The sequence below is a fragment of the Antechinus flavipes genome, chromosome 1 (genome assembly GCF_016432865.1).
Source record: "Antechinus flavipes isolate AdamAnt ecotype Samford, QLD, Australia chromosome 1, AdamAnt_v2, whole genome shotgun sequence".
NCBI classification, from domain to species: domain Eukaryota; kingdom Metazoa; phylum Chordata; class Mammalia; order Dasyuromorphia; family Dasyuridae; genus Antechinus; species Antechinus flavipes.
Genome location: NC_067398.1, coordinates 369,968,470 through 369,986,344, shown reverse-complemented (window position 1 = coordinate 369,986,344; position 17,875 = coordinate 369,968,470).

Here is a 17,875-nt window from a genome sequence, read left to right as displayed (position 1 = left end):
GACCTTAGTTATTGATTCAGCCATCCAATGCTTTTTAGCATCTAACCTCTTCCACAGCTTTATGTCATCTACAAATGTGATAAAGTATGTTATTTATGATTTCAGCCAGTTCATTTCTTATCTATCTATACCTATCTTGATATAGATGTAGAAACAAATAGGACCAAGGAAAATCCTTGTAGCAGTCCAATGAAGGAAGAATTATAGAATCTCAGAGTTATAAGACACTTCAGAGATCATTTAATCCAACTCATAAATGAACAAGAGTTTCTTCTACAACCCAATTAGTAATCACCTAGTTTTTTCTTGGTAAAAGATAATTCACTATGTCTCAAAGCCCATACTGTAGTTTTTAGATAATTCTAATTACTAAGAAGATTTTCCTTATGTCACCTTTATACCTAGTTTTGTTTTCTGTCAATGAGTATAAGCATTTAACTTTTCTATTCTTTGTAACAACTCTCTGAGTATTTTTGGACAACTAAATCCTTTCTCTCTATCCTCCACAACATAGAGATCTATTCTGTTTCAACCTAAACATATTCAGGGCCTTCAATTAATACCCATATAACATGAACTTGAAGTTCTACATTATCCTGATTACCCTATTCCAGATCCTCCCAAGTCAACCAATATCTTTTCTACATTATTTTTACCCAAAATAAACCCAATATTCAAAATTCAATCTAACTATGGCAGAGTATAGTTATACTATCACCTTCTAAGTCTTGAATACTATGTCCCTCTTCAGGAAACCTAAGATAATTCTCCTAGCTACATTATTGTATTGCTAAGTTTTAAGACTACTAAAAGCCTCAGATCTTTTTCAGACTATTTTAACTGGCCATATCTTCCCCAGATTATGAAGTTGACTTTTTAACTCAAGGTGAGACTTTACATTTTTCTATATTAATTTAGTCTTGGTTGACTCAGTCCAATCTCTTAGTCTATCAATGATATGTTTAAATTTTTAATCTGTTATCTGGTATGTCACCTATCTCAGTTTTATATCATATGAAAATTTAATAAGCATTCTACCCATTCCTTTATCCAAGTAAGTGACAAAAATGTTAAACAGCATAGAGCCAAATAGAGATCTCTGGGGCATTCCTCTGGAAACCTCCTTCCAAGTTGACATCACTTTAATTTGACATGAGTCAACTAATCACAACTATTCTTATGTAATCATTAAACCAACTAAAAATTCACCTTTGTTATAGTATAGCCTGAACCTGCTTTTCTTGTACACAAGGATAATATAAGAGACTTTTTCATTGACTTGCTGGAATGCAAGAATACTATGTTTATAGCATTTCCATAATCTATCAATCTAGAAGCCTAGTAAACCTATCAAGAAAGAAAATAAGGTTATTTCAACATGGCCTGATCTATGCTGGCTCTGAGACACAGAACCACAACATGTTACAGCTAAAAGGAACCTTAGAGATCATTTAATCTAACTCTTTCATTTTACAGATGAGGAAACAGTCAGGATGAGAAAGCAACTTGCCTGTGGACGGAGAGTTCATGCAGAGCAAGGCTAAGACTCAAACCCAAGTCTTTGAACATCAAATCTAATGTGCTTTTTTACTAGATCACAATTTCTTCTATAATAAATCACCATTTCCATTTCTAAGAGTCCACAAACTATTGACTCTCTAAGAGAGAAAGGAAAAAAAGAATAAGAAGAAGCAAAAAACAAGAAGAAAGAAAGACGGAAGCAAAAAGGAAGGAAGGAAGGAGGGAGGGAGGGAGGGAGGGAAGGAAGGAGGGAGAATGGGAGGAAGGGAGAAAACATCTTTTTTTTAAATATTGAAGTCATCCATGAGTTCCCTATATAGCTATGTTGTTTTCTTTAGAGAACCCTTTCTTTACCCTTTAACTCCTATGCTTTATTTTGTTCTTCAGAACATCCCAAGTTATTTGGGCCAACTTCCCATGTAGAATTTTACAACATGGAATTTTCTTTATTCTTTCCCTGAAGAAATCAGTTGTCCTAAAGCAGAATGCATTATATATAATATTCTCTTTCTTATTGAGTATCTAAGCTGGTATATTAATTTATTCTAAGGCTTTCTTTAATTTATACCTTATCAAACAGTTACTTTTCAGTATTCAGTACCAGGTTCAAAGTAGCATCTCCCCTAGTTTTTTTTTTTTTGTTTTGTTTTGTTTTTGAGAATGAAATTATCAACAAGGCAGGATAAGAATTTTTCAGTAATTCTGCTTAAAGCAGAGAGAAACCTCCAGGAGATATCCAGATGGTAGATTTCCTCCATCACTTGTCAATTTTATCTGCTTCTTTGAATCATTACCCATTTCCTCCTTCTGGTCAGGTAGTCTGTGGTCTCAGCACAAAAGCACTTCTTCCTCTACTGCTTTTCAATCCCTTACCCTGTAATCTGCTTATTCATGGTCTTCCTAACAAAAATATATGCTTTACGATGCTACTCCATCCTTTTTATCTGCTCTATTCCTTTGGAATAAGGTTATGCCCTTTCATTGCTACATCCCAGTAATGAGTTATACCTCATTAACTCCAAGTTTTATTTGTAAGGTAATATTTACTTTTTTCATTAAGATTTCTAGGTCATTTTGTTTATTCCCATAATCTCATCTTTATGAACACATAGAAGAGAATGAGTATTTTTGCTGACCTTTATTTTCTCCAAGGATCTCTCACATTCTTCATTGTGCAGATAAAGAAACTGAGGTCCCTTGAAAAATGAATTGCTTAAGGTCATGTGGGTAGTAAGTGGCAGAATAAAGATTTGAACCCATGATCTCTCACCAAATTAAAGTTTTTTTTATTATTATTATAAAACCTTCTCTCAAACTATTTTCTCTTAAATTTGTCAGTAATGATTTTTTTTTAAAGGATTAAAATGATTCAAGGTGCTTACAAATTATACGATCTCTTAAGAAAGCAGCACTGTGCTCCACTTCCATTTTATGCCACACATTTCTCACTCTCCCCATTCAGGGCCCAAGAGAAAGAACAACAATACTCATTTGTGCAGCACAAGAAAGAGACACATTTTATGGATCCAGAGAAAAATTTCACATTCACAAAATCATTGAGTGAAATAAGAAAAAAAGTGAGTAGAAAGAAAAGGAGGAAGGAAAAACAAAGAGAATAAGGGAAAGATGTGACATTGAAAAGACAGTGTATGAAAATGAGTTTTTAATTTTAAGAGGAGAAAAATTTAAATTCTCCACAAGAAAAATAAATCAAAAGTACTTTTATAGGGTGACTAATACATTAATAACTTACAAGAAGAGCTGAGGTGGAGCCTAGTTCAAGGACAAAGAGGTAGGCTTCCTTCTAATATACACATGGGATCTTTAATAACCTCACTACACAGAAACTTAGGGTCCATATTACTAAGAGGGCCTCATCAACATCCAGAAAAGGGTGCATCTCACTAAGGTGTGATTATTGACTAAGGCTCCTGTGTGAATCACCTATTTGTCTGATTATTTGCAAGCAAACATACAATTATTCCTGAGCTAATTGGGAGATTTCAGCTTTTCATTCCAGCAGGGCTTTAGTCCTCCCAGAGAACCTTTTACAGTATGCCGCATCACAAAAGGGTTCTTTATCTTTTTTCTGCAAACACACACGTGCACACACACTCACACATATACACACATACACACATTATATATATATATATGTTTTTTTTTAAAGTGAGCTTCACTGGATGTCATTTCCTCTAAGAAGCTTTTTTTTTCCCTTTCCATTAGTGGAACACTCTAATTACTGCATAATCAAAAAAAGTGAGCAGCAAATAGCTGCCTGACTTCACCACATTAACAGCATGGTACAGAATATGTCTTAACAGTCCAGTGAACTGTCAGTGGCAAAAGTAATTGGAAATTGGTAGGCTATTTCACTATGTGGGGGTGGCAGGAGTTGTTCATGAGCTTTGTTAATAGGCAAATCATTTTAGGGCACGTTGGGATTCTGGAGTTATTTTGTAAAGATCTTTCATAATGTAGAAAAAGTTAAGCTGCCCCTCCAAACATTCCAATTATAAGTTAAATGGCTTGGTATTTGGGGTAATTCCATCTAGTGCTAATTCACCAGTCAGAAAATGGCCTCTCTCCCTGAGCCTGGGGTTAATAGAGTGCACTAGGCCATTCTTATCAGAGGGTGGGAAAGGGGTGATTAATTTACAATATAAATAAGAGCATAGAAATGGGAAAGAAAACTGATTCTGAGATCTGGATTCATTCCATTTTCCTGGAGAATTGTCAGGGTATATATTTTGTTATTGTTTTAAATTGAGCTTTTGTAACTATTTAAGCATATCCCCAATTCCAGGAAGAACTCCCAGCATGGATGAAACTATATACAAAAGAATATGCTTCAGGAGGCAAAATTAATAGACATAGAGGGACCAGATTCAGTGGAGTCTGTGGAGATATGACTGTGAGGCTTCCATTCATGTTCCTGGAGAATTATTTGGTTAGCTAATATTTTTACTCTTTTGAAAAAAAGAAACATGAGGTGTTAAGCAGCCTTATTGATGAGCATGAACCATCATTGATGTTTGTCTTCCCTTTAATCATAATAATGCTGGTAGTGATAATGATATCCCTTTGTAGCACACTCACAATGTGTTTCTAAGCGATGGAGAAAAGCAGCAGGTGAAATAACTACCAATCTGCTGATCATGTTAAGAAAAGAACCAACTGTTCTTATTCCTAGATCCTATCCCTCTGATTCTAGGGAAATCTTTCTCTTTGTAAAAAATCTATCATTAAATAATACAAGATTCCAATTGTCTTTAAAAGCTTAAAACCAGATTAAGATTTTTGGGATATCCTATATATGAACATTAAATAGTACAAACAAAAAAGATTCAAAAATCCTTTCTATCATCCGTTCCTTAAGAGGCAACCAGCATCTTTGCACCTCCAAAATAAAAGTACTAATAGGAGTAGCAAAAAAGAAAAATGTAAGAGGAATCATTAGAATCCTTGCAACTTTTCTTCTGTACCTATTTCTACTTTTCAGGTACTCTCCCTACTCAACAGCCTTCAATGCCCAAGGATTCCTAGGACCTATTCTTTTAGAGTCCATTTTTTTCTTTATATATAAATTCATTTTTCCAAGTTGATATTTTATTCAGCCATATCTGGAAACTGTTTCCTAGTCTTAGTCTTATCTGCAAGTGGAAAGGAAGCAATTTTTTTTCTACCTGGCTCCCAAAAAATCCACTTGTGAGGCTCAAGCTTCACCTGAGTTTTCAGTTTTTTTTTTCCTTCTCCTTGAAGTTCTAGAGGATGAGACTCTTGAAAAATCTTACTTTGGTTCCAGGAGGCATTTTTCCCAGCTATTTTATTCATTCTCCTGAAAGTTCTCAGTGACTTGTACCTTGGAAGTCATTTCTTGATTTGACTCATTTCTTTCTTATTTTATTGCTAATCAATATGTCTGAAATGAACTAGCTATTTGGGTAGTTAAAGCTAAAGTTTTAATAATGAAGAACAATCTAATTGATTAGTTAAAGGATTTCTAACCAGAGATTCCTATAAATTCACTTACTTTAGCCCAAACATTGATTATCTAGTGGTAGAGTATCTAAGATATACTGTAACCTATTTAACATGTAAAGGACTGCTTGCTATCTGAGGGAGGGGGTGGAGTGAGGGAGAGGAAAAATCGGAACACAAGTGAGTGCAAGGGATAATGCTGTAAAAAATTACCCTGGCATGGATTCTGTCAATAAAAAGTTACTAAAAAAAAAAAAAAAGATTATCTAGTGGTAGAAATTCTGGCACAGTATCAGCTTCATGGCTATATTTTGGGGAAATGTAGCTTTTCATGTTCTAGTGTACAATATTAAGCTAATTGCTAGTTTGACTATGGCCTTTGTACAAGACTAACCCTGAGTTTTCTGTTATACTTTCCACTTGAACTTCTGCTTAAGAACTAGAAAAGGCAGAGGAACATAGAAACCATAATCAAAAAATAAAAGAAAAAAAAAAAGAATTGTCAAATGGGTAGGACTATGTAGCAATCAATTTCAAAAATATCTGGCAAGTTGTTGAACTTCAATTGAGATAATTACCTAGAGCAGAAAACAGAGGAATCAACTGATGGAACCAGAAAAAATGGGGTCCCTTGATATAGAGAAAACTAATAATAGATGTGAGAAGGCTAAAACTTTTAATATATTTTCCACTTTTGTCTTTTCAGAAAAAAATTCAGATGGGTACAAATCTAAGATGTGAGTAGAGTATTGGAAGCCAAACCAAAATAGCAAAGGGCATGTCAGCTAATACTGAGACAAATGCAAGTACTCATATCATTAGAATCTGATGATGCGCACCCTTGGTAATTAAGAAATAAACAGCTATTTTTGTGGAGACAGAACTCACTCTTTTAAAAGAAAATAATGATTGACATAAATCTTGACAGATGATTGAAAAAGATCAAACATTAAATGGCCATCATTTAAAGGGAATAATTAAAAATCAATATATTTTTATTGAGTATCTGCTACTTCATATCACAGTAAGATACCATGGGACAAAGAAGTATATGATATAGATCCCAACCGGAGCTAGCAGTTAAGGTTAGGAGACAGAGGTAGATAAAGAGTTCAATGACATATAAATTAAATAACAATAGAAGACTATAGTACTAGAGTTACTTCATCTGTAGTCTATAATGTCAAATTCATGATGTCATGCCAAGAAAATGGTATAGCAATTGGTACAAAGAATTTGGAGAAGAGATTGCTATGTAAGTGGTCAGGGAAGGTTTTAATGGAGGAAATGGGACTTAAGTCTAACTTTGGAGAACCGATAGGTTTTGGATAATCAGAGGATAATTCAGTAAATTAGAGAATAGTAAGCTCATTATTAATACCTACAAAGATGATATAAAAGCCATCAATCAATTTGAACCATTTAAAAGAACATGAGATACTAAGCCATCAACAGAGTTTGGAGAAGAGCAAATCATTTCAGATCAATTTAATTTTATGATAGAGTGGCAGATTACATAGGAAAGGGAAAAAGAGATAGAGGTGATTGATCTTGATTTTCAGGAGGCTTTAGACTCTGTCCCAGTTGACACTCTCACAGACAGATGAGGAATGGATGGTTGTCACAATAATGCTGTTTACTGAGCAGCTCAATAGTACCCCCAAGGGGATTCATTCTTGGCCCCCTTTCTATTTATCTTTATTGATAACCTTGATGAAGGAACTAAGAATATGTTCATCATATTTGAAGATGACACTAAATTAGGTGATGTTAATACCTTGAGAAGACAGGAATAAAATGTAACATGAGCTTGACAAATTAAAAAAATGGCCCTTTGGGATTCTGTACAATTCAATAGAGACAAGGGCAAGATAATACACTTAGAGCAAGAATGAGGGAAAATGAATTGGGGGAGGCAGAATGATAGGAAAAAATATTCTCAGGTCTGTGGCTTGACCACCAACCATATATGAATCAGCAAAATTATCAATGTCATTTGAACATATTTTAAAAAGGGAAAGTAAAAACCATCCTTTAATCTCTGTATTATACAAGCCTTTATCTTAAAAAAAACATATACAGCTTTTCTGGATACATGTTTAAAATTTATAAAGGAGAAACTAGATAGAGCACTGGACCTGGAGTCAAGAGGACCTGAGTTTATATCTGCATCAGCTCCTCAACATTTACCAGCTTTGTGACCCTGGACAAGTCATACACACAACAATAACAAAAGTACAAGGAGAAATTTGGGAAATTTTGGAAAAGAGTAACTTAAAATGACAAAGAACATCTAAAATAGGTCAGAAGAAGTATTGTTAAGAAAAATGAAATAATGTTATTAAGTGTTAAGAATGAATGGTTCCAATGTAAATAAAACATTGCTGTCTATAGGTTGGCTTCAGTGTTGACATTGGTCAAGTTCCATAATCTCTTTAAACCTGAAGTTCTTCAATCCAAAAACAAAGGAGCAGAGATTTTTAAAGGATCCTTGAAACCCTAAAATCTTGTTGATAACATTTTATAATATGAAGAATTACATGATAATGTTCCTGAACATCTAATCAATTATTCTCCATGTCCAAGAAGTTTAACAACAAAGAAAATAGGCTTACATTTAAGCCACAGCGATTTTGTTTATACCAAAGGATGGATTATCAACACTATACACATACACATACACCCCCACACATATAGCTCTATAAAGATGAGGGAGCTAAATTAAGAGCTATGCTTATCTAGTAAGTCTGAAATAAATGACATTTTAGGACTCCTTCCAGTATGTTTCCATTATGTATAATGTACAATGGGTGATTGCTCTCATTTATTTCTATAAAGAATGGACTTAAGGAACAATAATGACTAATGGAAAGCATGACATGGCAAAACCCTCATGTAGTCAACATCAAAGGAGAAATATTCAATATAAGGAATATTCCTGATAATTGAAGTTAATTTGCTCAATAACCAAAATCTGTTTTTGCTTTTGATGGAAATTTTCTAAAATATGATACATTTTCTGCCTTCTTGAGGAGAGGATATTAAGCATAATATAATCTTTTTTGATGAATCAGTTTCAACATTATAAACCTCCATGTTTTGTATAGTCTAGCCCTGAATTTTTTGAACTTTTTTCTCTCCTCCCTCACTGTCAGTCTGTCAGCTATTAGTTCTTTTGTCATTCTGTTTTTGCCTTTATCCCAGCACTCACTTTCTTCTTGTTTATTGTTTCTAATCTGCTGTGGACTGTGAAACCAGAAATTGAATTTGTTAAGAATTTCATACCAAAAAAAAAAAAAAAAAAGTCAATAGAGTAATGGCCTGAGGGCCTAGACTGGGGAGGGAGTAGGGAAGCACAACATTTTCTAGTATTCAAAGACCTTTCTCACATATTTCCAGTTCTGAAGACTATGTTCCAGAGGGCCGAAGTTCCTAGAAGTCTGACCTCTGAATAAGTGGACTGTTACTATGTGTATTTTCTATAGGGAGTTATAATGTGCTCATATAGTCCCTAGTGGCTGTTAGATTGAAAATAGAAGTGTCAACACTGGAGCAATAGTAATTTGCTGATCCTTGAGAGAAGTTATTTATTTCTGACAGTGCAAAAGGAATTATTAAGGCATGCATTCATTCCATTAGTTTAGATGACACTTAGGTGGTAATGTTTTTGTTCAAAATGATCTTTTGAGATTTGGTCCTTAATGAAAAATATCTTCTCCAATCATTAGAAATTCTTTGTATTACTTTCCAAGGATATAAGATAACTTATCATGTTATATCTGGGGAATAATGCTCTTAGGATTTTGTTTCAAATTACATAAATCAAATTAAAAACAAGTATTTCTGGAAAATCTATTGTGCAGAACACATGCAGTTCCATGGTAGGTGTTAGAAGAGCATCATGTATCCCATTCAACTGGAATCATGTTACTTAAGTTCAGTGAAGGATATTATTATAACCACACCCAGTTTTCTTAAGTCCCTATCCCAGAAGAGTAAGAATCTATAAATTCAATTCTAGATACCTAGTAGCTACTCAATAGAACAAAGCAAGGATCAAAACAATAATCATCATGTAGCAAGAATGGCCTTGATCCAGAACACCCATGCGTACTTTCTCTCCATGATGATCACACTTAGAAGTGCTACAGAGGACCAGACAAGAAAAACTATTGAACAACAGCAATAACAAATGGGAAGAACATTTCAGGTGTGTTTTGTGGTGAAAAACAGATCTCTAAACCTGGATTCCTCCATGATTTTTAAGTCTTATTTTATATGGAGGTCCCTATAAACTCAGGGTGGTCTGTAAACCCTTGGGGATCCTTAAGAGACTTTCAGGGGGTCCAAAAGGCTAGAGGTATTTTTATAATAATATCCAGACACTATTTTCCTTTTTTCATTTGAAAATTCCTTTTTCATTTCATTCTCATTCTCTCTTAAGTATAGGGTGGAGTTTTCCAAAGGCTACAGAAGATATGAATTAAAGATTTAATTGCAAATCTGAAGAATCAGATAATATCTCATCTGCAGAATTATACTTTTGCCTTCCAAATGAACTTATCTATAGATAGCAAGTTTGCTTGTATTTATCTAGTATTAGCAGCAATGTTGAGCTTAGAAAGGAGTTAGGATACAAGTAACCAGAGTAGAGAGCCTATGTTGAAGAGTAATAAAGCAGTGATAGAGCACCAGCCCTGAGGAAGAGATGGAGGGAAGAAGGGAGAGAGAAAAGGAGGGAGAGAGGAAGGAAGGAAGGAAGGAAGGAAGGAAACTAGCATTTATTAAATACATTTTCTGCACCAATCCCTACTTAAACCCAATGTTTGTGAATTTCTTTCTTTCTTTGTTTTTCAGTAGTATAATTAGTTTTCTTTATAATTTGCATTTTGTTTTACACTTTTCAAAACATCTTTCTGAGAAGGGCCCTCTAGGAGAACTAAAAGAATATGTGATACAAAAAAGATTACATATCTTTGACTTAAATAAATAAGACTTTTAAAGCATGTAAGTGACTTTTCCAGGGTAACAGAGGTAAAAACATAACTAAAAAAAAGAATCAAGTTATTTTTTTTGTTTTCTTATTCCAAACTCAGTGCTCTTTCTGATATAATACATGTGTATGAATGAATGTAATAGGAATTCAAAAAATAAAAAAAAAAAAAAAGTAGGAATACGTTTGGCTAATTTTTTTAAGACTTCATATAGGAGTTAGGATTCTAATAGGGCCCAGAAGAATAATTAGGATTCAGATTAAATATGAACCAAGGCACAGGAACAGAGAAATAGCATGTTGAATTTAGGATAGAGTTAGGATACAAGTAACCAGAATAGAGAGCCTATGTTGAAGAGTAATAGGTAAGGGGGCAGCTAGGGGAGAGCAGTAATAGAGCACCAGCCCTGAAGTCAGGAGGACCCAAGTTCAAATTTGGTCTCAGACATTTAATATTTCCTAGCAGTGTGCTCCTGGGCAAGTCACTTAACCCTAATTGCCTCAGCAAAACAAAACAAAACAAAACAAAAACAAACAAACAAACAAAGGCTGAAAAATTCAAGAATTCAGAAAACATTTGGGAGCCAAAATATGTTCTAAAGAAGAAGAATGGCATGATGCTTTGGGAAAATTAGTATGACCATATTATATAGGATGGATTGAAAGAGAAAGAATCTCATAAACATTCACCAAATAAAAGAGATTTCATTGTATAAAAGAGCACATACATGAGGGAAAATCTGCATAAATCTACAACTAATAATTGTTTTCCTTGCTAATACTTAAGAGCTTTAATAATATTAGGAAAATATATAGAGCAAAGAACCTTCCTTCAACCAAGTTTTCTTTGGACACCTCATTTTGGTAGAGAGGTGAACCTAAGTTCTCAAAGAACATAGTTAAGAGAGGCCAAGCTTTAGCAGGTCCTAGTAAGATGGACAGACTTTAAGTATGAACACATACTGAATGGAGTCTTAAAAGAGACCTGTTTTCTTTGAAGTAGGAAAAATAGCTCATTAGGGACTCCAGGTAGAATGGTCTGGTCTCTTTCTTACTGTGAGCCAATAAGAAATTAAGAGTGTGTGCATGAATCTATTATTGCTATTTTCACTATTGAGTCCATTCTTTCTTGATTCTAGGTAAAGGAAATTAAAGATGACCAAGACCTTGTGAACATCAAAAGTTTAAGAAAATGAGTCACCCCAGATCCAGGAAGAGAATCCATGAAGTGTTTTGTGGACAGCAAACCTAGTGCCAATAATAAATCTTTAAGAACTATCTTTGAAACTCAGCTATGATCAAAAATAAAAAATTAAAATTAAAAAAGCCTACATAGCATGTTTTGGGAATCACAAAAGAAAATTACCCACATCTCTTAGAATCAAATAACAAAATGAAAACAAAGAATCCATCCATAATCTTTTGAAAGAAAGTTCAAAATGAAAACTCCCAAGAATATTCCAAAAGGAAAATTATATAAGCCTACAACCAAAAATAATTTACCTAAACTGAGTATAATCCTAAAGGGAGAAAATTGAATCTTTAGTAAAACAGGAGATTTTCAAGCATTCCTGATTGGGGGGGGGGGGGGAGGGGAAGGAGAACTGGAGCTGACTAGGGACTTTGTAATAATAAAGTATGTGAATTCTAATGAGACAGGAAACAATTGATATAAGCATCTCTTCAGAACTATGAAGTCAACAAGAGTCACAGATGGGGTCAAATAAATTAAGAGGGCCAAGATATATCTTGTTATAATTTCATAAACTCAACAGAAGAATAGGAAGGCAGATAAGGAAAAGCTACATTAGGGAAGAAAAGGGGGAACAAACAGGTAGAATTTATTGTTTCAAGTAGAAGTTTGTACAAATAAAAACGGGTGAAGAAAGTAGACATTATTTAAACCTCTCTGACATTAAGTGAAATGAGCAGAAATCAGGAGAATAATTTATATTGTAACAACAACTCTGGAAACACATGGCTTTGATGTCCTTTCTTTTTCTGGAGATTCTTCTTGAAGTATTTTTCCTGTATAATTGTAGGTAATAGATGTAGTTGTCCATCTACTGCTCAGCTTGGCTTGCTCCTCAAAGAATATTCCGTTTCAACTGGATAGGTCAATTAGCTATTAGCCTAGGTCAAGCAGGTCACTATGCTGCAGAGCTGGCTCCTTAGAAACCTCAACTGCTTCTATGTTGGGCAAAGAAGTTTGATCAATTCTTGAGTACTATTTATATCATATTGGGTTAGGCAGGTCATTTTTATGTTCAGACAGTCACTACTGAATTGGACAGGCAAATTATTCTGGCATCAAAAAGCTACTACCAGGCAAATTATTCGGCCCCTTGCTTTTTCACAAGGTACAGATTGTTTGTAGGATGGACCAATCCTGAGGACTCCCTGAATTACTTCTTCAAATTGACAGTTGCTGTCTTCATCAAGCTCCAGACTCCAGCTGCATATTACAGATCTTTTTCAACTGTAATGTTACCATGCTTTTCTCAGGAAGTTCAATAATGTCTTAGCCTAAGACTGAAAATAAAAACTCACATTACACAGTGCTTACTCTATGCCAGGACAGGGCTAAAAGCTTTTTTATAATTATTATCTCCTTTAATCCTCACAACAACATTATGAGGTAGGTGGCTATTGTTATCCCCATTTTACAGATTAGAAAACTAAGTCAAAAAGGTGAAGGGATCTGCCAAAGTCACACAGCTAAGTATCTGATTGTGAGTCTGAACTTAGGTCTTCCTGACTACAGGCCCCTGTGCTCTATATAATAGCAAACTTGCTTTTCTCTGCTTCAGAGCTCCTGTCCTTTTCAACATTCCTCCTGGATCAGAAGTGACTTTCCTCAGTGAGGAATTACACCTTTTCTTTATTGTGAAATAAGTAAAGTGGGTAAGTAGGTACAGGTTCCAATTAGGTTTTTTAAAGTTAAGTAGTTGGGACAAAGAAATTATTTGTGTTTTGAGACAAATTCATTATCTCTCTGCCTTCTTTAAAAGTAATAGAACTATTAAAACTTCAGGCTCCTAAAGAATAGGGTGTTTCCTATTTTTTATATTTCAGTATCTGTTTTTTCTCCTGATATACATGCTAAAACTCAGTAGGTTAAAGGATTACAAATGCAAGTAGAATTATTTCTGTTGTTGCTTTAGCAGATGTCCTATGTCCTCAATTAATGATATAGAAGATATTGGAAATAAAGATTCAGATATTTTTATCTGAAAGAAAAAAGAAAGACCAGTAGAGAGATAATTATGGTGGGACAAATGAGTATGGAGATAATGTCCCAGAAAGTATAATATTTATTGAATGTCTATTTCACCATAGAGTACTATACGAGTTGCTAGTTAAGATTTTAAAAGATAGAGATTGCCACCCTCAAGGAACCTAAAATCTACTGAGGGGGAAAGATGCCAATATAAAAAAAGTAAGAACTCTTACTTAGTAACAAATATATAGGGGAGTTTAATACTAAACCTAAGTAGATAAATATGTAGGTTTCAAATTAGGGAAAAACTTAAAAATAAGACTAGTTAAAAATCAGTCAAACAAAAATATCTCTATGTATAATTTGATTTATATTGTCTCACTATACTCTCTAATTTAATATGGATACAAACTGTATTTAATTGCTTTATATAATAATAAAATAATATTTTAAATGCAAGCTAATTCTTTCCTTATTCTAAAACATTATATTTGTTTAAAACCACTTTCCAAAACCACATTAAATTAGCAACTATTACATTGTGATGTAATGACATGATTAGATATGTTTATCATGTATATGATATAGATATGACATGATAGAGATATGACATCATTAGATATGTCTAATTAGGTCATATATATGACCTGATTAGAAGATACTTAAATTGGGAGAGTGACCATGCTTTAGGGTAGTAACTTAATATCATCAAAAATGTGACAACTTTTTGATATCAGTCCACTGGTAAATTGCAATATTATACAAATATTAAAAGGTATTTAAAACCAACTTGCATCAGCAAATTTTGAAATCAATGCAAAAACCAAGTTAACTAAGTGATAAACAAAACAATGACAATATCTAGATACTGGAGAGAGATGCTGATGGGATTGAGTCATAGGGAGAGGGATTGACTGGAGAGGGTTTTTGTTGAATTTAAATGTGTCTTTTCCCCATCTGCCTTCCTAGTCTTCTTTTAAGATGATTAAGTAGGCTTTTGTTGCAGTGGGTCCTAGTATAATTCCCACAGCTACTTCCTGAGACAAGCAAGAAGGGGAAGGGACAGTGACAATCTTGTCCAACAAAGTTGGGTCTTTGTTGCAGTGGGCTCTTGTCGAATTCCTTGTCAAATTTCCTGAATTGACAAAATTATTGTTACCCCACACTTATTTTATTCAACCAAAAGGCCAAGTTATAGATGTCAATAACTTCTGAAGTAATTTTTCTTGTATAAAGGAACTTACTGATACCCTACTTCTTTATGAATTCCTTTTAGGAACTTAGTCTGCTTACTAAGCATCACAATGACTGGTTCATTAGGAATTTAGTCCACTTACTCAGCATCATAATAGTTCATTAGGAACTGCCCACCTTATGACAACAAGTTCTCTAGGAACTTCCCCTACTTTATGGCATTTTTCTCCTTATTATAATTAGTGAATTAGAAACTTGCCCTCCTTATTATGTTGGTAATTGCTTAGAAACTAAACTCTTCTTATGGCATTTTCCCCCTTCTTAATGGTGCCTTCCGCTATGAAATTTAGCCCTTGTCTTTCCCCTTGTTAATCTCCAAAATCCCTTTTGGAATTTAGCCTGCCTGTCAATGACATAATAAAATTTTTGCCTCTTGATTAGGAAATGGTCTAAGCCTACAAATTCATTTCAGAAAACTCAAGACATTAGTCTGAAATCCCAATATATTGGAGAATACCATTAATTTACTCTGTGATTTTGGGCTATTTTCTTAACCTCTTTAAAGCTTCCATATAAATATTTGTTGAAATTAATTTAATTAAGATTATTTAAAAGGGGAAGCCTTATTTTGTCTTTCTAGTCTGAAATCCCTAGGTTTTCTGTACCATTTGATTTCTGGGCTTCTGTCCAAATCCTAAAGAAAAGCATACATACTACAATGTAATTATACCTTCAAATAGACAGAAACAGTATGATAGTCTATTCCCAACCAGAGGGGAGCAATTTTACAACTCTTAAAGAACACAGAAACATTGTCTCTCTCAAAAGGAAAAATTGTATACAGTGATAAATGTTGATGCAAGATTGTTTAAATTTAAATGCATTAAAATTCTCAAAGTTGCCCTTAGCAACAAGTAGCTTCAAAACACATTTTTCAAACTGCTTTAGATTCCATTCTATTGCATACTTTTCAGTTACCAATTCAAGCTTATATCAGAATATAATTTTTAAAAAAGATTTTCAAAGTTCTTGAGAGTTTATAATATGCAAAATACAAATACAAAAGCAAAACAAAATAAACATCTCATTAATTTGTAATGTATGAGCCTCTAAAGTGAAACTGGGTTAAATTATATTATTGTTCTAAATCTGAAAAAAAAAAGTGCTGAAAATGTTGTAAACAAAGTCACAAGAAGGAATGCCTACTATTTAAAGGAGAAAGTTTATCTGGTTAAAAGAACAAAGTTAATATTTATCTGTGTGGGTCAGAAACTGGATAGATCTCTAGAAGCATAGCCAAGTTTATTTACGTTCTCCAGAACGGGCATCACAAGAATCGAGCAGACTATCGAAGGGAGGAAGCACCGTAGGGGGTAGGGTCGGCGCTTTTATCCCTAACGCAAATTCCCCCTCCCACCACTGACCCTCATCCTTATTGGCTGAGGATCTTACATTCTAAACGCGGGAACTATCCAAGAAATTGAACTTGGCCAACAAGTACATAGTTGCCCATATTTGGCTGAAATAGGGAGGATAACAAGAAGGGGATGTAAGTATGCCCTTAGGGGGCTAACAAGGAGGGGATAGCAGGAAGACTTTAAGTATGTCCTTAAGATAGCAGGGAGGAGACACTTTGCAGGGAGGAGACACTAAGTATGCCCTTGACCTTAAAGTCCTTCAGGCCTACTCAAACTTTGAAATAGATGAAGCCTTACTCGATTTTCACAACTGTCTTGAAAGATCTCATTTTATCTCGTTCATATCTAGCTCTATAACATAGCTAATAAGGAAAAATCATCACTTTTTAAAGCTGGTGTCTTATTACAAATACAATTTTTTTCTCTATTTTTGAGCCAAATTTCTGTTAATTTCTAATCAGTTAGCCTATTATTGAGTTACTATAATGAATAAAAAATAATTATAAATTGCATTTCTTCCAAATGACCTTTCCAATTAATATCAATTAGTGAGTTGTGGGTGAGTTTGAGATTTAAGTATGAAGAAATGAAAACTATTATTGTGTTGAATTATTTTGTTCTTTGTTGCTCTTCTTCCAACTCTTTAAACTAGTAAATATAAACTCTTATTTCTCTGTCTCCTGGCTTCTTCTTAAATGAAGTTTTAGGAGTCTGCTTCACTTTAAAATAGTTGACAGCATCACAAATACTTGCAAGGAACCCACACCATGTTCATCGCATGGTTTAAAGTGTTTGAGAGTCTAGGAGGGAAAGTATTCATCTGTGAGCTGGTCTTGGCAGGTATGTAGGAAAATACTGATAGCCACATCATTTATTTGAAAGTGCATCCATGTGAAACTTTTAAATCAACACTTGCATTTGGTTATGCCTTGAAGTATTTCTGTTTATCTTTGTAATCAGTTGCAGTCCAGTGGAAGTACATGTGGTATTACAAATCAGGTTGAAAAACAGAAATTGGGTGAGTCTAGACTGTAATTAAACTGGAGCTAAAAAAATTTTTGCACATGAAATCCTGCATATCTTAAAAATAAAAAAGAAAAAGAAAAAGAAAAGAAAACCTGATAGAGAAATAACATGATAGACTAGTCCAAAGATGAAATTGCACCTTTGTTTAGTTATTTCTTTTAGAAGGGGAAACTACTGGGGAGCACCATAAAGCTAGATGTCTTCTAGTAATTGAAATGATAAATAGATAGGACTGGGTAAAACCAGAGGTAGTTTGGGGTTTTGAGCAGAGTACTGCATTTACAATCTCCAACTTTTCTTGCTTAATGTGTGACTCTGGCTGAAATAATGATCTTTTTTTCTCTTTTAAATAAATCTTTTTCTGCTTCTAACTACCAAGAGAATATTATGAAAACATTCAGAACTAACATTAGAAAGCAAACATAGCTGAAAACTGAGCATCAGCATTGTAGAAAGACCTCTAATAGTTGAGAGAGAACCAAAAAAAAATAACTGCAACCAAATTATAAACAATACCCTTTC